Source organism: Sorex araneus, chromosome 3 (assembly GCF_027595985.1).
Source record: "Sorex araneus isolate mSorAra2 chromosome 3, mSorAra2.pri, whole genome shotgun sequence".
Classification (NCBI taxonomy): Eukaryota; Metazoa; Chordata; class Mammalia; order Eulipotyphla; family Soricidae; genus Sorex; species Sorex araneus.
In genome coordinates, this window is record NC_073304.1 from 1,229,599 (window position 1) to 1,252,067 (window position 22,469).

Genomic DNA, 22,469 nt, shown 5'->3' on the forward strand with positions numbered 1-22,469 from the left:
TCTCCAGGGCTTCTTGGGGTTGGTATGGGCTGGCCCCTCCCACCTCCCTATACTTCCAGAGGCCTCAGGAGTCACATCCACACCCCAAAGCTGCACCCAGTTAAAAAGCTACTCCAGCCTTTCTTTACCTTCCCAATAAAAATACTGAACACCCTGAACAAACACCATGACCTTTCAGTATCTGTGTTGCAAAGCATCATGCACAAAAGGAGGAAGGGAGGAGGGGGAGGGAGACAGGGAGAAATGCAGGGAGGAGGGGTGCCTGCCATAGAGGCTGGTGGGGGGGCTACAGGGGGATGGTGAGAGGTAAGTGGGCGACATTGGTGGTGGGAGGTGTGCACTGATGGAGGAATGGTGTTGGGTCACTGTGTGGCTGAAACCCGATCATGAACAGCTTTTTAATGGTCTAGCTCACGGATATTCAATAAAAATTCATAAAGAAAAATAAAACACCATAAGTCTAAAACTCATCAATAAGTGCACATCATGGTTCTTTAATAAAACTAAAAAATTTGAAATTCTACTGTCAGTACTTTGCACATATTAAGAGAGCCTCACACCTCATTTTCCTTATTTTCCTACTACTGTTTTTTGCTTTTTGCGCCCCCGCAGCTATACTCAGGCCCCTTCTCCAGAATCGCTAGCCTGGGTGCAATCAGGGACCCGCTGGAATCTAGTGCTCCCACAATCCGTGTACACCAGCTCCATGGGCAGCAAATGAGTGCACACAAGCCCACTCAGACAGGCTGGCGGCTGGAAGCTCCTGAGACAGTTCCGCTGTGAGCAGCGGCTGAGCTCATCTTCCACACGGGGCAGGATGGCGAAGACACCACGGGGTGGGGGGGCCCCGCATACAGCTGGGGGGAGGCAGGAAGTTCAGCAGATGGATGTGTGTGTGCGTGTGCGTGTGCGTGTGTGTGTGTGTGTGTGTGGCATGACAGGTATTAGCACCCAGTAAATAGTAAATGTTTATTGGCCACAGATTAGAAGATGCACTTGTTGGGGCCAGAGCAACCGTACAGTGAAGAGGCACTTGCCTTGCTTGCCACTGACCCGGGTTCAATCCCCAGCATCCCAGATGGAATCCTGAGCCTGTGTGATCCACAGAGCCAGGAATAAGCTTGCCACTGGTGGGCGTGGCCCAAAAACTAAAACCAAAACAAAACAAAAACCCAAACAAACAAAACCCAGAAAATGCATTTGTTAAAAAGATACTTTGCGGGGCTGGAGCAACAGCACAGCGGTTAGGACGTTTGCCTAGCATGCGGCTGACCCAGGTTCGAATCCCAGCATCCCATATGGTCCCCTGAGCACCGCTGAGTAAAGAGCCAGGAGTAACCGCTGTGCACCGCCGGGTGTGACCCAAAAAGAAAAAAAAAAAAAAGAAGATACTTTGCTCGTTGGAGGGACAGTACAGCAAGTAAGGCAGCTGTCTTGCAAGTGGCTAAACCCAGTTTGATCCCTGGCACCACGGATAGTCCCCAAGTCCTCCTAGGAGTGATCCCCGAGCAGAGTCAGGATAAGCCCTGTAGTCCCCCTGACAACAAACCTGCGAGGTGAGTGGCAGAGGCATCAGCATGGCGATGCTTTCAGAGCCCCAGGTGGATTGCGAAGGAAGACACCTATACTCCAGGCACCAGGCCCAGCGCTGGGCGTGGAGGAGTAGGCACCCGGCAAGGGCAGCGGGAGCACGGGGGGAGGGCCTGGGTCACAGGGACTCTGGGGCAGGCAGGGAGAGAGGGACAAAACAAGACCGTACGGAAGGGTCCCACCGGTTGGACGGGCCACAGCAGGACACAGGTTGAGAACTTTGGTCTCTAGAAGGCACGAGTGACGTTTCCCCCTCAAAGCCAATCCAAGCGCACCAGAAGCGCCCGTGGGCAGCTGCGGTCCCAGCATGCAGTGTGCAGGGACACGCTTCCCAAGCCACCGGGGAGCGACTCAGAAGGATGACCCCTCCCGGCAAGGCCGGCCCCAGGCTGCGCTCAGGCACCGAGAGGGCAGAGCCAGAGCCAGGCTGGCGCCTGAAGACCGGACCAAGCCTCCAGGGGCGCATGTCCCAGCACCCGGAGGGCGCAGCTAAGTGCGGAGCCCAGACCTGTGACAAGTCAAAGTGCTGCCCCAGAACGAGCTTCTAGTCTCTGAACCCACAGAGGAGCTGAGTGAGACTCGGCCGCTGGGTCCCTGCGCCATTCACGGCAGGAGGGAGCCCCAAGCCCCTCACACCGCGGGCCAGTGAGTGCACCTCTGCCCGCGGGGCAACGGCTCCCTCCGCCCAGGCTGGAGGCTCCGGCACTAGCTGAGGCGAAGGAGAACCATCCCCCAGGATCTAACAGACCCTCCCTCCCTCCCTCCCTCCTTCTCTCTTCCCCCCTTTCCTTCCTCTCCCCCTCTTGTTCTCTCTCCCTCCTCTCCTCCCACTCCCTTCCTCTTCCTTCCCATTTTCTCTCTTCTCCTGTGAGGTCGCCACACATCTGCCCTGGCTCTCCTGACAGGGCCAAGGAAGCTTCTAGAAAGCACATTCTTGGTGTCCCGCTTTCCCCTGTGCCTACTGAGTGCTGCTGTGCCCATGCCCACCAGCCTTGCTCCTTCTCTGTCTCGTCTGCGTCTCCTCCAGATCTGCAGTCCCTCTTTCACTTTTCAGGGGCTCCTAGAGCACTTGAGCAGGAGTCCCAGGAATGAGAAAGTGCTTCAGGCCGGGGAACGGCTGCGAGGGCGCCTGAAGGGCCTGGCCACAGGAGCAGTACACCAGTGTCTGGGGCAGGACACACAGGGCCCCACCCCGGCCAGCGGCAGCCCAGGAGGGTGGCTGTTCTGGAATGGAAGTGTCGCTGGAACACTGCCAGGCTAACAGCGACAACTGTCACGGTCACAGTGGACCTCAGATGGCTCAGCCGACCCCGGGGCCCTGTGAGCCAGGGTGCAAAGGCGCAGGTGCCGAGAGCAAAGTGCCTTAGTGGACGGGATCCTGTGCAGGACAGAGCCTGGAGCAGCCGCCCTGAACCTGCTCTGGGGTCTAATGGGGGCGGGGGGTCGGTGTCCAGGAAGTGCTCGGGAGGGCAGGTGAGCTGAGAGCCAGACGCCCCTCTGCGAGGCTTAGACTCGTGCAGGCAGGTGCCGGCAGGGCCTGTCCCAGCAGTGCCAGGCCAAGGGCCCCAGGGAGCCAGGCTGTCCAGATGCCACTTAGAAAATACGACCTCGCGCAAAATCCAATTTCAGCACACAAGCTCAGTCGCTTTCACACTCAGCTGCTCAGATGAGGGAAGCCGGGAGCCACGGGTGGTGCCACCCATCTGCCTTCTGCACTCGGGCAGAACCTGGACACCCTCGTGGATCTGTGGGAAGAGGCTGGGCTGGCCCCGAGAAGCTAGGCTCTCCTCACCTCCCCGACCCCAGCCGAGGGGCAGGAAGATGAGCCTCAGACAGTTAAGGAGCCTGCCAGCAGCACCCAGGGTACAACTAGGCTGGCAGGGGGTGGGGGGGGGTGGGCAGCACAGAGGGTCGAGCACCACAGGACCCGCCTCTCCGGCCAACAGCTCTACAACTGACACACAGGCTGGCTCCCAGCTTGCAGCTCAGGTTCCGAGCCTCAGCAAGACACCAGGGCAGGGGGAGCAGGGAAGGGGTGAGGGTAACTGAGCGCGCCAGCACAGGAAGAGAAAGGAAGGGCTGCAACACGGAGGAGGAATTTATTTACACTAATCGTGCATGCAGGCTCTCAGCTGGAAAACCTCATCTGAAATGCCAGAAGGTTCCGAACCTATTCATAAGCTTTGCAGAATGCATGCAGTTGCCATGGTAACACTGACAGTATATTTCTTGGCACTGGACATATAAATTACCACCCATAATGCATTTAATACAGTTTGGGGCCACCGATTCATAACAAAATAAATTTGAGTTCTGAATCTTAGATAAACAACGAGGAGCAGCTGGAGGTGAAGCCAGCTCAGCAGCCAGCCCTACCGCAAGCCGCCGCCACGGCAGCCAGCACTCAGGCAGCGAGCCTGCACCAGCCGCTGGCAGGCAGAACGGTCCACGCTGGATGGAGGAACACAGTCCAGACACATCCACATCTCTGGATCCACCATGTTTAGTGAGTCAAAGGAAAAGCAGATCTCTTTAAGGAGCATCTTCAAGGATTTATTTGAGGGCTTTTGTTAATATTAAATAACTGCCCAATAGTTCTAACTGTCCCTAATGAGAAATAAAAGTTCTATTCCTCAAGTTCAGAAGACATCCACTCAACCCTAATTCCTCCCCATCACTAGAGAGTCCATAACATTTAAAATTCAGTCAGTGCATACTACCAGGGCCCAATCCAGCAGGGAGCAGAGAGGAAAATGCAATTACCGTGCCCAGGCTGCGAAGGCATCTTCCATTTCCCTTCCCGGGAAGCCGCTGCAGGACCCGCCATGGCCGCTGCTCCCTGTGGGCTACGGCGGGGATGCCCCCTTCCTCATCTCCCCGCAGACTGCAGGCCCGGGTGTGGGCGCGTGTGCAGCTGTGAAGGGGGCCCGAGACCTCCCCACAGCCTGCTGCCACACAGACGCGGGCAGGCGCTGCATTGCAGTGTTTCTGAGAGCTGCCAGCCTGAGCTGAGCGGCACCCCGGGCACCGAACAGTCTTCTCAGCACAAGGGCTTTAGAGGACCCGAAAGTGAATGCTGCAGCTGCCGGGGGGGGGCAGGGGGCTCGGACATCCAACCTGCTTTCTAAGGGTCACTGAGCTGCCGTGCAGGCTGGGAAGGTGAGGATTCTTGACATTAATGTGCAGGGGGACGCATCCCTGACATACCCTGTGCAGGACATGGAGGCATGGCGCAGGGGAGGAGCTGCGGGGAGGAGCCAGGAGCCCCTGCAGAGCACACACAAGAAGCACTTCCAGTTCCTCTGCAGGGAGCAGCTCCTCGGGGCAGAGTGGGGACCGTGATGTGGTCAGAGCACTTGACACACTAAACCACTGACCACGCAACCAGCCTCAGCAAGGCACTGAAACAGCCCACTTGCCGGTGCCTTAGATCCCGCCGCTCATTCAGAAATACTCAGTGAGCGTCAGCCACGAGGCGCCGTGAAGGACGGGGTGAGTCTGAGGCCAGCGCCACAGCTGCTCGGGGATCCCAGACCTGGGCTGTGGGGGGCAGGGGAGTATTTTCAACGGGAGCTCAAGGTCTCGGCCTCGGGTCACGGGAGAGACAGGGAGACCGCAGCCAGGCGGGTGCGACAGGAGGCCCTGCAGGCCCCCACTCGCCACGGGCATCCCAGTGCCCTCTGCCCCTCAGAGAACACACCCCAGGTTCTGCCAAGTTCTCCAGCTTAGGTTGTTCTGGGCCACACCCAGTGGTGCTCTGGGGATACTCCCGGCTCTGTGCTCAGGGATCAAAACCAGATCTCCTTCATGCAAAACACATGATGGATGGAGCCTTCTGGCTGCTGTTTCCTGCCGAGCTTTGAGCAGGTGCTGGGCTCAGGGATGGCAATGGCGACCCCTATCACGTCCCCATGCCCTGCAGTGTCCCTGCAGCGGGCTGCCCATGACCTGCCCATGACCTGCCGAGGCCCTCTCCTGCAGGGACCCCCCTCCACACTCGAGCTCCAGAATCTTCTCCCGTACCCTGCCCAGGCTTGCAGTCTTTTCACTGTGTGGGTATACAAGTGACATTTCTGGCCCCAGGGGCAGTTGCTGCTATAGCTGCGTCTGTGGGGTGCCATCCCCCAGGCCAGCTGCAAAGCCCCCGCCATGAGGTGGTGGCAGCAGACCTCCAGCTGGTGGCAGGGACCATCCCAGCGACCTTTACTGTGTTCCCACGTGCTGCAGCCCCCGCCAGGGAACAGCCCAGGCCCTCCCTGGATGAGCTCCGCAGCGGCACCACACGCACCCCAGCCCAAAGGGTAGAGGTGGCCGCAGACAGCGTCTCGCCTGCAGGGCTTCAGAGACTCATCACAAAAGCTTCACATCCCGAGGAACTTGGTGTCTGGGCCTGGCCGATGTCAGCCGGGCACTCCCCCAGAAGGACACCTGTGGGGCCAGGGACCAAGGTTGGTCCTGGGGCAGCCTCTGCCCTGGGCCTGAGCCTCGGGTCGGGAAGAGCCAGGACTCGTGTGCCAGCGCTGCTAAGAGCAGGCGTGGTCGCGGGAGGGAGGCCCAGCGCTCAGCCTTGCCCACCAGGCCCGGCCTGGCCACTGCCAGGTATGACCCCAAGACCACGAAAGACTTAAACCCCCCCCCCCACGCCTCCAGCAAGGCGAGGCCACAGAGCAGGTGCCCATCCATGCCCCTCCCTTCCTTCACAGGGCACACTGGGCCTGGCACCGTGCCCCCAGCTCCTGCCATGGGGCTAGAGAGGAGAGGGACCCTCCCAATCACGCACTCCAGACAGGGGAGGAGGGACGCCATCCCGTAGGCCCGGCGGGAGTTTACTTTTCAGTGATGCAGACGGGAAAGAAGCAGAGGCGGGCAGTGAAGCACGGTGGGCCAACAGAGCAGAGCGCGCGGCCACTGCCCAGAGCCCACGAGGAAGACGAGGCCCCGAGAGGGCTCCACTAACTGGGCCACGGCAGCGCCTGCTCCCGAGTTAAATAACGCTAAAAACACACAAGCACAACTAACATCATTAATGTGCATTATCAAGTGTATCCAACAAGAATGTAATACAAATCACAGAAACATCCCTGGGGTCTCAAACAAATGTTCCTTAGACGGCAGGCACATGGCCCAGTTCTGCACACGGGCAGCCCATTATCGGCGACAACCCAGACCACCCTCCGTCAGAGCCAGGCCACTGGTGCAAAGAACAGAGGGAGAGCCTGAAAGGTGGGGAGAGAAGTATGAAATGCCGACAAGGTTTCGTTGGCTTGGAGACAGAACAGCCTTCCAAGCCCAGGGGCAGGAGCCTGATACGGGCCACCGCATGCGGTCTCTCGGTGCTGTCTACAGGAGACGCCAAAAAAGGATCCTGTGGATATCCAAAAATCACTGACACTGGCCTTGCATACAGCCGACCCGGGTCTGATCCTGGGCATCTCGTATGTCGCCCGAACCTGCCAGGAGTGATCCCTGAGTGCAGAGCCAGGAGTAAGCCCTGAGCACCACTGGGTATGGCCCCAACATGAAACAAAACAAAAACACTAAAAAGTAACTCTAACTGACTTTAAGTCATCACAAGCAGGACTCAAGAGAACTTGCTGTCAAATCTGCCTCATGCACAATCCAGCCTTCAAGGAGGACATATATAAATAGGTTTCCTGATTAAATTCACCTTCCTCTCAAAGTACTTTCTGAGTTCACACTTAAAACTTCCACTCAGATTTCACGGGGCCACTGTGCACCGAAGGTGTTCAATGATTTGTCTTTAGGGTTCAGTGCAGGGATTAAGGCACTCGCCTTGCATGGACAACCCCAGTTCAATTCCTGGCACCCAATATCATACCCTAAGTGCATCAGGAGTGATCCCTGAGCACAGAGCCATGAGTAAATTTTAAACAGCACCAGGTATGACCTTACTCCCCTCCTCCACAAATAGAGGGGCTCATGGAAATAATTAAGTGGCCTGGAGAATAAAAGATTAAATAAAATGCAGTATGGAAAGAAAGAAGGAAAGAAAGAACGAAAGAACGAAAGAAAGAAAGAAAGAAAGAAAGAAAGAAAGAAAGAAAGAAAGAAAGAAAGAAAGAAAGAAAGAAAGAAAGAAAGAGAGAAAGAAAGGGAATTGTATGGTCTGTTTAATAGCTATTTTTAAAAGCTGTCCCAATCATGTCCAACACCAAACATCTGGGAGTTCACATCACTTAATGAGATGCAGCTCATCATCTCGATTACAGGAGAAAAAGAAAACATCATTAGAGTGTTCATTATGCAAAAAAAAAAAAAAAAGATATGAGGGGTAACCCTTATCCACATAGTGTCAAATAAGCTTCTCATTGTCCAAAACAAGTCACGACTGCTCTGGTAAACTTTCCTCCCCAAAATAAACTTTGGGGAAGTCAACGAATTTTCAGCAAAAAAAGTTTATCTTAATGCAAAGTACAAATTACACATATATGCAAAGTAGTACTTTTAAAAAGGAGGGAAGGGATGAAAGAATTAAAAACTGTTACCACTTGAAAAAAAATAAATAAAATAAAATTACATAAATAGTTCATGAACAAAAAAAAAATAAAAAAATAAAAAGGAGGGAAGGGAATCACCATGAAGATACATATTTCTGTCTCACATATATACATACCAAAAGCATTTTCTTTATTCCTCTACTATGAAATCAGAGTACTTGCATATTTAAGACCCAGAAACATTTGTAAGACTTGCAATTATACAAAGCAAACACATTCATTAAGTGAACAGAAAATTCCTAAGGACAGAATAAGCGTATGACAAAGCCAACGCCCACCTGCGTTCTCTTACCCCGCTGCCCAGCGTGCCGCCGAGAGCTCCTCTCAGCACTCTCCCAGGCCACTGAGCCACGTGGCAGCCAAGTGCAGCTCTGGGACTGGTGGCCACTGTCATCATATTGAATGTTCCTACTTTCCGCAGGAAGAGAATCAAATCTACTCACAATTCAAAATGAGTCAACCAGTTGTGTAAAATACTTTACATAATGGGAAAATTTATTGTGGCCCCAAAGTTCAGTGTGTTCTCATTAAGTTACCAGAAATTACGGATGTGAAGATCCTTCTGTTACCTTCACCAAAATCAAGAAAAGAAACTACTTGAGACATGCACAAGTCTGGCAGTCTGACTCTCCACCGCTGCACTTCAACCACGCAGACTGGTAAGTCTGGAGTTCAAGCCCAGGGCAGCAGTACCCGGAGCAGCTGGAGGGATGGGCCTGGCCGGGCTCTGTGACCTTCCCAGGAGGGCCACCTCGGCGTGCGAACACTGAACACTTTCCCCCACACAGTCCAGTGCGAGAAGCTATCCTGCCTGTGAGATACACCCGTTCTCCACACTCCTTCTGGCAGAGGCCATGACCCCACCGGCAGCGTCCACTCTCCGGCCCTCGGGGCCGCCTCCTTCTGTGAATGCTCAACAACCACGCTTGGAAACGGACATGTTTCTACCCGCAGTAGAGATGAAGTCTCTTTTTCGTTTTGGGGCCACACCCGGCTATGCTCAGGGATCACTCCTGGCAGGCTCGGGGATCCAACATGGGGTGGCCAAGTGCCAAGCAAGCGTCCTACCTGCTGTACTAATGCTCCAGCTTCACAGTTGAAAATATTTCAAACTGTGTAATGAATGGACACAGACACAGTCTAAGAAACCACCATTCCCTTGGGACCGAGAGACAGAACAGCAGGTAGGGCACTGCCTTGCTCTCAGCCAGCCTGGATTGGTTCAATCCCAGGCACCCCATAAATCCCCCAGAGTCTATCAGGAGTGATCCCTGAGCACTGCTGGGTGTGGCACAAGTACACATACGAAGGAGTCTTACCTCAGTGCTCATTAAATAAGCCACTGGTCAACATTAGCCAGAGAACTCTGGGTGCTGCCAATTTGTCCTGCCATCTCACTCATAAAACCCCAGAGGGGATGGGTCTGGGTATGACTCAGAGGTACAACTCATGCCGGGCCCCCGAGTTGAATCCCCAGCACTGCATGGCCAGATGGAGCACTGCTGGGAGTGGCCCCAGGTCCCCTGAGCACTGCTGGAGGTGGTCCCCATTAAAAAAATAAACAAGACATCCCACAGTAGCTGCCATGTAAAAACGGCCCAGCTTCATGATAATCTGGGAAGAGATGCCAAGCAGAGCCATACAACACAGGGGTGCATCAGTCTTTGAGCTGAAAACTCGGAGAGGACAGGGCTGAGTCCCGCCCTGCAAGGCCCCAGCAGTGGCACCCCCGCCCCCCGACACACACAACTACCATCATACAAACAGCCAAACTTCCATGCAGACTGATCTCTACAGGGATGCCAAGTCACCGAAACTCCCAAGTACACTGGTTTTGGGCTGGGAACTCCGGGGTCTTCTCCGAGTGGGAGTGGGTAGCCTCCCCGCAAGCCCCGGTACTGCCAGGAGCCCTAGCGGTCACACTCACACCCCACAGGCGCCATGTAAGAAACAGCCTAACTTCACGCTCCACCCCTGAGCCCGGAAGAGATGCCCAGCTAAGCCCATGCAACACTCAGGCGCACCAGCTGGACAGATCCGGGGCTCCTGCCGCACAGCAGGACCACGGCGAGTCCGACGGCAGAGCAGCACAGACGCCAGCTAAGCTCGACAAACAGAGACAGCGAGAGAAGGCTCCACTAGCAACCAGCTCAGTGAACCTCAGACAGACTTTGATGGCTCCACTTGAGATATAACAACCTTCACAAATGTTATTCACTAAATGATCTTTTGACAATTTACCATTTTGTTATGACAAATGATCACTGTCACTGTCATCCGTTTGCTCATCGATTTGCTTGATTGGGCACCAGTAACGTCTCCATTGTGAGGCTTGTTACTGGTTTTGGCATATCGAATACGCCACTGGTTGCTTGCCAGGCTCTGCCGTGCGGGAGACAAATGATATAAAAAAAAATATTTGGGGGGCCAGAGCAATGGTATGGGGGGTAGGGCATTTGCCTTGCACATGGCTGACCTTGGTTCAATCCCTGGCATCCCATATGGCCCCCCAAGTACCGCCAGGAGTAATTTCTGAGTATACAGCCAGGAGTAACCCCTAAGCATTGCCAGGTGTCACCCAAAAAGCCAAAAAACCCAAACAACCCACGAGCCCCCCCGGAAAAAAAGAATTAGATGTTACTATATAAACACTTTTTTTGGGGGGGGCAGTCACATCTGCCAATGTTTAGGGGTTACTCCTTGCTCTGCATTCGGGATCATATGAGATATTAGGGATCGAACCCAGGTTGGCCTTGTGCAAAGCAAGTGTCCTACACGCTGTACTAACTTCCCAGCCCCGTACAACCTCAAGTCTTAATGATCTTAAAATACATTATGAAAGACTATTCTCATAGATCATTTTTAAAACTCTAATATCTAAGATCTGAAAGACTAAATTAGTGTCATGATTCATTAAATCATAAGTCAAGTGCCTTAGACAAGAGTGATTCTAAATTAAAAGAATAATCTTCAATATACACGCTTCAATAAGGGTTAATCTAGTCTCCACAGTTCATCAGGAAGACCAGAGCATGCCTTCGGAGCTCATCAGCAGAGCGCCAGCTGCTCTGGCACAGGCTGCTTCAAAGGTCTGATGAGCAGGGGGCCGAGACTGGCTCTTCACCTTCCAGTCACAAGGGCCTGGCTTACTGTGCCTGGCAATGAAAGCTGCTCAAACACACCTTCTGGAAAGCAGGTAAACTTGGCTCACTAAAGATTTCTATCTACACCAGAAATGAATCCTGGGGCCAGAGCTATAGTACAGAAGGTAGGGCATTTGCTTTGCACATGGCCGACCTGGGTTCAATCCCTGGCATCCCATATGGTTCCCCAATTACTCACCAGGAGTAATTCCTGAGCACAGAGCCAGGAGTAACTCCTGAGCATTGCTGGGTGTGACCCAAAAAGAAAAAAAAAAGAATCTTAAAAACATTAAAACAAAATGATGCTTTTTTTTTGTTTTTTGCTTTTTGGGTCACACCCGGCGATGCACAGGGGTCACTCCTGGCTCATGCACTCAGGAATCACCCCTGGCAGTGCTCAGGGGACCATATGGGATGCTGAGATTCGACCCGGGTCGGCCTCGTGCAAGGCAAACGCCCTACCCACTGTGCTATCACTCCAGCCCCAATGATGCTTATTTTTATTTTTTATTTTTTTATTTATTTTTTTTTTGGTTTTTGGGTCACACCTGGCGATGCACAGGGGTTACTCCTGGCTCTGCACTCAGGAATTACTCCTGGCGATGCTCAGGGGACCATATGGGATGCTGGGATTTGAACCCGGGTCGGCCGCGTGCAAGGCAAACGCCCTACCCGCTATGCTATCACTCCAGCCCCATGATGCTTATTTTTAAAGTCAGAAAAATACATTAACAATCCACTGAATGTTGGGGCTAGAGCGATAGTACAGCGGGTAGGGCATTTGCCTTGCACACGGCCGACCTGGGTTCGATTCCCAGCATCCCATATGGTCCCCTGAGCACCGCCAGGGGTAATTCCTGAGTGCAGAGCCAGGAGTAACCCCTGTGCATAGCCAGGTGTCACCCAAAAAGAAAGAAAAAAATCCACTGAATGTTGAGAGCCCATCACAGAGGGTAACATGGGAGGCTGCAAACAGGGGTCTCAGCATGGACATCTCCAACCTGCTCCCCATGGGTGGGGTCCAAGGGCTCAGGAAATCAGGCACCCTCCTCTTGAACCCCCATGGCCAGGGACGATGACCATGCCCCTGCCTGGGTTGTCCAGGGTGGGTGGCACAGGGAGTGGGGTGTGTGCGGCCCAGCCTCCCACCTGCAGCCAGAAACTTTGCCAATCAGGTCGGCCCTCGGCCCCGTGAGCCCATGACACTGGCTTCCAGCGGGAGCGTCTGACGTAGGGGGGTGCTGCTGGGCTGGGAATCCCACTGTCTGCCCCGTCTTGAGACTTCTCAGCAGCACATCTCAGTCCTGGGATGCAACGGAGCTCCCGGCATGTGGCAGGCTCACTGATGCTGGCGTAACCGGGAGGGCTCACATGTGGGAGCTTCTGTGTTGTGTCCCAGATGCCAAAAACACAAATTCCAAGCTCCAAAACACCCCAGGGCCCCGGAATAAGCAAAGCCCCAAAAGCACCTACATGCGGGCACTTTCCCTTGGGCAGGCCAGAGCACAGCACGTCAGCCCTGCCTCGTGGCTGTCCAGGGCTGGAGCGCAGGTGCACGGCAGGGGTGCAGCTGGAGGAAGCCGGCCCTCACGGCAGCGGCTCACTAAGGCCCCTGCAGGCTGTGGGGGTGGGGGCCGCACCCCTGAGGCACCCAATCCACCAAGGCTCCATCTGTGGGTTCCAGGTGTCCCCACACTTCTGACCAGGAAGATGCACCCAGGGGAGGGCTTGCTGAGTGTCCTCGGGCAGGAGGAGCAGAGGGCAGCTCGGGTCACCCGGAGGAACAGACTGCACCTGGACCCCGCAGCCCCTCTGCAGAGCCCGCACTTCTGCACAGGGTCCTCCCAGAGCTGAAGAAAGTGGCTCGCCAAGCGACTATTAGGATACATAAATGGAGAGATATTTGGAGCAGCTGCAAAGCCCTATTAAGGATAACAAAATGGGTAAGTGAATCTCAAACTCTTTAAGGTTAAATACTCACTTGGGTGAGATTAACAACATAACAACAGCATACAATAATGAAGTGGCTCCTCAGACTTATCCCCGCCCGAAGAGCCCCAAGGCACAGGAGTGGGAGCCCTGAGGGTAAGTACTCTGGAGGAACTCCATTTATAGGAAGCCTTATCTTACACATGAAAAATTCATGCAACTTCTCTATTCAACTCCATCACAAATCCCAGATCTGGGAACCCTCCCTGCCCTGTCACTCTCGGCTTTGCGTGTTCCCAGAGGGAACCCACTCTCCTAGCCCTCAGCAAGGCCCACGCCCCTGGCCCAGAGCCTCTGTGCAGGCCCCTCCCAACCACCGCCTTCCACAGCCCCAGCTCCCAGTGCGCCTGATGCCCTCCCCTCATCCTGTGCACTCCAGAGGAAACCGTACACGTATACACACACACACACACACACACACACACACACACACACACACACACTTTTCTCCCCCAAACCATCCGCCCACCACAGACCACTGACACCGCTGTATGTGTGTGTACGCATGCGTGCACACAGTGCTGAAGACCATGTATGGGAGCATGCACAAAACTTCCTTGTCAATGCAGGAGTACTGTATCTGTTCAGCCACTGACTGCACCGAGCTTCCAAGTCAAGTCCCCACGTGCCCTCTCCTGCCCAGGGTACCAGGACCTCTGTGCTCTGAAACCCGCAGTCACCTCTCACGTATCCGGCGTGTGCCTGCTCCCAGCGTGAGCCACGTCACTTCTGCATAGCCAGCTCCCATCTGGACTCTGGTTCCAGCTGGTGGCCGGGCACAGCTCAATCCTGGCCTGTGCAGGAATCTGATTACAGCTTATTTTAACTTTTGTGCGATAACAAAACATCTCATCCCTTTACGTCACATCCAACCACACAGGCATTTGCAGAGCCCTGAACTTCCGGCAGCAAAGATACTTGCTGGTGCCCCCTGGAACCTGCCTGAGGCATCCAGGAAAGCAAGGAGCCAGGAGGTTCGCTTCCCCTCTGCAAGTCCTGGCTCAATAGACAGCACCCCATGGGCCCCAGCAACCACATACCCACCAAGTGAGAAAAGCCATGCTTCCAGAAGAGTGCTCAAGGGGTGTGGGGCTGGAGCGATAGCACAGCAGGTAGGGCGTTTGCCTTGCACACGGCCGACCCGGGTTCGATTCTCAGCATTCCATGTGGTCCCCTGAGCACTGCCAAGAGTAATTCCTGAGTGCATGAGTCAGGAGTAACCCCTGTGCAATGCTGGGTGTGACCCAAAAAGAAAAAAAAAAAGTGCTCAAGGGGTGAGCGCGTGGAGGCGGTGTGGGCAGGATGCTGGGTCCCTGCCTGGCCCCACGAAGCCCTCCAAGCACCGCTGGGATCAACCCCCGAGCACAGATCAGGAGTGGCTCCTGAGCACTGCCACATATCAGCCCCAAACAAACAGAAGAGGCACTTCCCTGGGCTGGGGAGACAGCGCAGCAGGTAAGGACCTGGGCTGGTCCCTGGCACCCGATAGGGCCCTGCCCCGAGCACTGCCAGGAGGGACACTGGGCGCCACTGGGCATGGCCTGAAAACAAAGGGGAAAATTCTGCCCAGTACAAATGTAAGAATCACATAATTTCTTTTTTTAATTTTTATTTTCATAATATTGTTCACAATAATTGATCACATTCGATATTTCAACACCAATCCCACCACCATTACACTTCTCACGACCATCATTTCGAAGTTCCCCACCACCACTCACGCCTGCCCCGCAGGCAGCTGCTAGATCATTTATTCTGTGTTGCTTGTTAGACTAGTACGAGATGTCTGTAAGGGTCTAGCTCACAGAATCACATCATTTCTGACCTCCAGGAGCCACCACACTTTTCAAAAGCGAAAGGAGATGAAGAGATGGCTCAGGTGGGGCACAGCCACTGAACGCACATGGCGGGGCTCCCCTCCAGGCTCCTGAGCACTGCAGGGGCGACTCCATCCCCAGCACACAACCCAGAGCTGCGCCTGAGCTCTGCCAAGTGTGGCCATAAAAACTGAAAGGAAAAAGGCAAAGAGAAATGGGTAGAACTGTAAAGTATATGACTTAATCTAATCTGAAACGCCACCACTGTAAGGTGAAATCAAGACAAAACCCAGGTGCCCGAGTCAGGGTGCAGGCCCTGCGTGCACAGAGCTGAATTCTAACCCAGCACTGCATGAACGCCCGCCTCCCCAGCACCACCAGGTGTGACCCCCCAAACAGCGGAGAAATCATGCAGTCTTTAGTGTTCTTCTTCCTACAGGACTACTTTCGTCCCCCTCTCCCCGCACCGAGGGCCCCTCAGTCTGAGCTGGGTACACTTTAGGTGCTCCCTGGCCACACGGGGCTCAAGGCTGCCCTACAGGCTGGACCATGCAGGGAACAACTGTGACAAGTGAGGAGTGGAGGGGAAGATTCTCTTTCATGGAAGCTGACAAATAGATCCAAAAATGCGAAAGGGGGCTATAAGGCGCTCAGAAAAGACAAGACGGGGCTGGAGTGAGACGTAGGGCCTTGCATGCGGCTGATCCGGGTTCGATTCCCAGCATCCCATATGGTCCCCCGAGCACCGCCAGGAGTAACTCCCCAGTGCAGAGCCAGGAGAAACCCCTCAGCACCGCCAGATGTGACCCCAAAGCCAAACAGAGACGTGAAACAGAAAGGGCCGGAGAGCTGGCGTGGGGGCTGAAGCCGTGGACAGCAGGCTGGAGCGCCGAGTCCGGTCTCAGGGCCACTGGCTGACTGCTGAGTCCCAGAGACCCTGGGGGGAGGGCCACTGGGGGTGAAAGCCTCAGGACCCCAAGCACAGCTCGGGAGGCCCAGAACAAAAAAGACATCTAAGCAGGCAGGCACACACACTACACATATGTGCGCCCACACATGCACACACACTCACATAGGCATGCTCATATGCACCCCACAAATACCACACATATACTCACACACACATGCACGCACAGGCTGACCAGTGAGGTTCTCGGCAGGCCCTGAGGGGCAGCTGTGAGCAGGCACGGGTCCTGCTTCCAAGGGACGCCCCGGGGACGGGGGCCAGTCCGGTGACTCTCAGGTCAGAGAGGGTTCTGCAGAACTGCCGAGGCCCAACTGAGCCCAGGGGGTGGGCAGGGAACTCCTAGCTGTCCTGGGGCACAGCGGGCTTCTGGGAAAGGAACGGAGCAGAAACTCCTCCAGCCAGCAGGAGGTCAGTCCGGCCTGCCCCGGGGCCACCAGGCACAGAGGCCCAGGCGAGCCCTCACAAGATGGCATGGCCAGTGGGGTGCTCACAGCTGCTTGGTGACAAGTGGCTCCTGTACAGGACCCGAAGCACCAGACAGAAGCAGCTCCCGCACTGAGGGGCACTGGGCAGCTCCTCATCCTACCCCCGTTTCTCTGGGCCGGGGATATCGCACCCAGCCTTCTCCCGGCAGAGCCCGACTGCTCCCAGCTTCCCCCTCAGTGTCAGCTCCAACCCTGGAATCCAGGAAATTCCAAGCAACAGCACATCCTTCATCTCTAAGGAACCACTCCCCTACAACTCTGACATGACACACAAAATTTAAATTCTCCACGCAAAAGTTTAGTAGTCAAACACAATGATTCATTCCAGTGAGAGTTTTTCTGCCTTTCTAGATATTCTTTGGAATTCCTCAGCTTGCAGGTCCTTTCCCAAAGATCTGCTGCTGAGAAGATGTGACCAAACTCTTCAAACTGGACGCAGCATCCTGGTCCATTGAGGACAGCTAAGGTCACGTCGGTCACCGTCAGCTCCACTTCGTAACCCCGGAGTCTCTCCCACAGGCCGCTGCCAGTGCCCCGGGCCTGCTTCTGGACACAGGGTTGAGTCTGCGCTTACGGGGCCCTCTGACCACCCTCAGTCCTCTCCAGCAGGCCGCTCCTCCTGCTGCACCTGAGGGCCAAAGCAGGACGCGTGCGACTGTGGCGCAGAGCGCAGCTCCTGGAAGCATCTGTGTCCCTCCCGAAAGCCCAGCGTCAGCCTTATTTGAAAGTAAGAGACGAGTGTCTTAGGCTCTGCGGGCAGGTCTGGTCTGTCTCGTATTTGTCTCTGCTCCCAGCCTTCTCCCGGCAGAGCCCGACTGGGTTTTTTTTTTTTTGGCATATTTATTTATTTATTTATTTATTTTGCTTTTCGGGTCACAGCCAGCGATGCACAGGGCTTACTCCTGGTTCTACACTCAGGAATTACTCTTAGTGGTGCTGGGGGACCATATGGGATGCTGGGAATCGAACCCAGGTTGGCTGCGTGCAAGGCAAACGCCCTACCCGCTGTGCTATCACTCCAACCCCCTGTTTTGTTTTTTTGAACCACACCAACACTGAGGAATTCCTCCTGGTGGGCTCGGGGGACCATAAAGAGGTTCCAGAGATTGAGCCAAGGCCAGCCCAATGCAGGCAAGCACCCTACCCGCTGAACTATCCCTCTGACGCGGCCTCTGCTTCTTTTTACAGCCCATTAAAACCGGCACACCACGCCCCGACTCCCACAGCACCCCCAGCCCATCGTCAGCTCCTGCCACTTCCCAGGGCACTCAGAGGCATCCTCAGGGTGGGCAATGAGCCGCTCTCCGCTGGCTTCTGTGCCTTCCTGCCCCCAGACACGCTCTGTAAAGATAAGCAGACTCTCTCCCGCCTGCTCCGTGCTGATACACTCAGTGTTTTGACATGAATCTTTTAAGTGGAGTATGCTGATTTTAGCATCTTCATCACAAGCAGTTGGAAGCTTATTTTTGGTAAAGCAGATTTCTAATGAGCTTCTGGAACACAGAAAGACTGGCTGGAGGTAAAGTGACCTTTCTCCACTTAATGCCAATGAGGTAAACATCTAAGACAAACCGAGGTTTTCCTTTAAGACGTCTACTCCTGGGCTGGAGAGCTAGGGTAGGGGTTAAGGCGCCTGTCCTGCACACGGCGACCCCAGTTCAAACCCATGGTGACCCCTGAGCACAGAGGCCCGAGTTCCACCAGGTGTGGCCCTAAGACAAAATCTTACCATGTCCACACAGGTCTTTACAATTCAACCTATAGATTGAATTACAAATTTAAAAATAATCCTCACACAGAATACAACACGCATCTCAAGTTTCCAGAAGAAGCTTTAAAATAATCTACCGCTAAGCCCAAAGCCATGGACACGAAGATGAGGCCTGAAACCCTCGAGAAAAGCACCCCCGGGGGCTTGGCCCCTGCTCTGGCTCAGACCCACACCCACCTGCGGAGCAACACATCTCACACGCGTGTCCTTCCCAGACTCCGCTCCCGGCGAGGGGCTCTTCCACCTGCCCAGTCGGGACTTTTTTCCACTTGAAAACTTAACAATCCGCCAGCACCAGCCTGTGGCAAACAAGGGACAGGCCACAGGGGCCACCAGCTCCTGCGTCCCTCACTGCTCCTCAATCCTCAACGGTGGCCCCACGGCCTCCCCGGGCACGGGCACGCGTCAGGCCCACGCCACGCCTCCTCCCCCTGCGCGGTGACGCCGAGAGCAGCGCTGGCTCGGGAGTCTTGTACAATGGTGAGACCTCGCCTCCAGGAGCCCACCAGGGGGCACGTGCTGCCCTCCTGGGTGCTTGGAGCAGCGCGGAGCCCTCTCACACACACCCTGACAATACTGCACACTGGCAATTCCACACATGTACTCACAATGCTATACACACACTGACAACAGTGTGCACAAACGACTAATGCTGTACACATGCTGGGGTATGACACTGTCACTGTCATCCCATTGTTCATCAGTTTGCTCGTGCGGGCACCAGTAACATCTCCATTGTGAGATTTATTGGTACTGTTTTTGGCATATCGAATACACCACGGGTTGCTTGCCAGGCTCTCCCAGAGGGACAAAGGAATCAACCCGGGTCGGCCGCGTGCAAGGCAAACGCCCTACCCACTGTGCTATCGCTCCAGTCCGGATATGACACACACTGATAATATTACACACAGACTCAGTACTACACACACTGACTTAATACTACAGAGTAACAGTACTACACCTGTACTGACTTACTAGTATACACACACTGAATGCTGTAGACACCGACTTAATACTGACACCACACACAGACAACATACATTTATACTGATGCAATGCTATACACATACCTACAACGCAGCACACTGACATAACACTGCACACACTGACAATATTACGCACACCGACAATACCACACTGACAATATCACACACAATGACGATATACATTCATACTGACTTGGCGCTACACACACACAGTCATGACGCTATGACTTAATACTGCACACACTGACTTGAGACTCCAAAAGGTGAGGGAAAAAAAATAACTGACACTGGGGCTGGAGAGATAGCACAGCGGGTAGGGCGTTTGCCTTGCACGTGGCCCGACCCGGGTTCGATTCCCAGCATCCCATATGGTCCCCTGAGCACCGCCAGGGGTAATTCCTGAGTGCAGAGCCAGGAGTGGCCCCTGTGCATTGCCAGGTGTGACCCAGAAAAGCAAAAAAAAAAAAAAAAAACTGACAAAAAGTCCCCTACGCAAAAGCCCCAGTGGGCGGAAAGAGGCGGACCCTGTGAATCATGCCCTCCAAGCCTCCCGGGAGCCCGCAGTCAGGTGGACAACACGCAGGCCACCAGGCAGGATGACAGGGCGCCCAGAGCTTGCAGAAGGCTCCGGGCCTAGGAGGGGTCGGCTTAGCCCCTGGCGCAGCAGAGAGATGTGGGGAGAGCAGGAGTGGGGAAAGGAGGAGGCAGGGATGGACGCCAGGAACCGCCCAGGAACGGGACCGGGCCTCAGTGCCCTTCTCCAGCTTCTGGATACAGTGGCCCCTGGGCCTGCAGGGCCTAGCCAGCAGACTGCCCTGCAGTGGAGTCAGGCCGGGGAGCCCAGAGCAGGGCACGAGGCACACAAAGGGTGCAATCGCTTCAGGGCTGAAGCTGACACTTGAGAGCTCAAGGCAAAAAAAACAGATTTGGGGAACTTGGGATCAAGCTGGAAAATCGTTTTCTTTTGCTGATCATACCTACTCAGAAACTCCCATCAGGCCAACCAGTCGTGATGTAAGGGCATCTCAGGAAGAGCTGATCCACACTGCCCAGGTGACATCTGGCCTCTGCCCCAGCCTGACCTCTGCTCCCTTCTCTGCCCCTCGGTGCATCTCATAACCGTGCGCTATTCAGGGCCAAGCTGCACCTTCAGAGCGCACCTCAGGGCCAAAGACGGACCCTGCAGGAAGCATCACCTTACACGTTAGGTAAGACAAGATTGTTACGCAAACACTAGAATCAAGAAAAGAGCACCTCAGACCAGAGAGACAGGACAGGGCCTAAGGCACTTGCCTTCTCACAGCCGACTTCGGTCCAATCCCTGATACCCCTATGATCACCTGATCCCTCCAGGAGTGATTCCTGTGTACAGGGTGGTATGGCCCAAAGGGGTGGGGGGAGAGAGAGCGGGAGAGAGAAAGAGAGAGAGGGAAGGAGGAGGAGGAGGGAGGGGGTGCACCTGGGACAGCTCTCCAGCCAGGCTGTCTCAACCTCAGTGCTCTGGACATAGGGAGGCAGAGTTCTGGCGGGGTCAGAGGGCGTTCTGGGGTCTTGACTGCCTCTAACCCACCCATTCCCAGCACATTTCCAGAGATGGCAAATATCCACGTTGTGCCCAGTGATGCCCTGGCCAGTGCCAGGCCCAGGATTACGGCACAGCTAACCCCGCAGCGGGCGGCCGAGGGAATCCCCAGCACCGCAGGACCACACAGCGTGGGATCCTTGTGCCCTTGGGAAAAAGAATATTAGACCAAGTGATTCTCCTTGTTATTATATAACCAAGGCAGCAGGTCAAATTCTTTACGCTGAAATAGTCGCTGCAAATAACTGGCCACCCCATAGACAGCCAGTAAGATGGCGCCCTCGCAGGCTGCCGAGAACCCAGCAAGGCAGTGCCCGGCAGGCCACCGTCCTGGTGGTCTGAGCGGGGGAGGGATGGTCTGGCTCAAGGGCACATCCAAGGCAAGGAGTGACAGCCCCTGGGCCCTGAGGAGCAGTGGGGGGAGCTCCTGGACCTTGGACCCCTCACCACACCCCCCACACGGTGTGTGCCCCGAGCACTGCAGAGTCAGGTCCCTCTCAACCGCCCCGGGCAACCCCGGTTCCGACTCTTTCCCTCCCTTGTGCACAGAGCACCCTCAGGTATCTCCGTGTCTGACGTGGCACCAGGGACACGGCCTGACGGTTCCACCCAGAGACCTCAGGCAGAGGACTAAGGCGCTCACGGGGTGCCAATACCCAGTTTCCTCAGCTCAGAGGGGCAGAGGGGAGCACAGGAGCAGACCTCAATTCATCCAGAGCACTGCCATGGGGGGGGGGGTCAGATGGAGAAGACTCAAAGCAGACCGGCCCCTCCCCTGGACACCGCCCGCCCACCCAGACCTGCCCGGGCCCACCGCACCTGCTCCACTGCAGCTGCCCAGCGACCGTGAGCGTGAGGAGTCTTCCGGTTAAGGACAAATCGGCTGCTCGTCACTGGGAGGGGCCTCACCTGGTGGCATTTCAGGGATTCTCCCAGCTGAGTGCCACGGGACTGCTCCCTGGGGTGCTCAGGGGACCAGGCAGTGCTAGGAATACGACCAGGACCTCATGTGTCCAAGGCGAGTGCTAGATAACTGAGTCACAATTCCCAGCCCCGAACAAACAACACACTCAAGAAAAATATGGAAGGTGGGCCGGAGACATAGTACAGCAGGTCAAGGGCTTCCCTTGCATGCAGCCGACCTAAGTTCAATCCCCAGCATTCCATATGGTTCCCTGAGCCCCGACAGACGTGATGTCTGAGTGCAGAGCCAGGAGTAACCCCTGAGCATCACCAGGTGTGGCCCAAACACAAAAAATAAAAACAGAAAAATATGAAAAGACAAAAAAGTCTGAGGTCACAAAGTAAAGACTATTTCATTCAATTGCACTAAGGTGGAAGCCAGCACTGCATTTGGACATAACTGTGTTTGAATGCACTTTTTAAAAAACGGGTTCAGGGCTTAGAGATAGAGCAATGGTTAGGACACAGGCCTAGCATACACCCAATGCGGATCTCAGTCCTGGCACCACACCCTAGGGCCCTTGTGGGGTCCCAGGGCTCTCAAGCAATGTCTGGTAGTCCCCCACACCGACGAAAGAAACGAGGCGGTTCTTCTGATCCCAACTACTTGAGGTGACGCTCCCAGGAAAGCCTCCCTTCAGCCCCTGCTGGTCTCCAC

At 54.9% G+C, this 22,469-nt stretch overlaps 1 protein-coding gene across 5 annotated transcripts in view; it reads right to left on the reverse strand.

Annotated features, from left to right (window-relative positions):
* Positions 1–22,469, reverse strand: part of TRAF3 (TNF receptor associated factor 3) — a 91,739-nt gene that overhangs the window by 46,475 nt on the left and 22,795 nt on the right. Inside the window, exon 1 of one of the 5 annotated variants that reach the window (XM_055130573.1) lies at positions 4,354–4,481. The exons of the other annotated variants lie outside the window; for them this stretch is intronic. The gene's annotated coding sequence lies outside the window, so the exon portion shown is untranslated. Of the gene's footprint in view, positions 1–4,353; positions 4,482–22,469 lie in introns of those variants that run through there. 5 annotated transcript variants of the gene reach the window in all.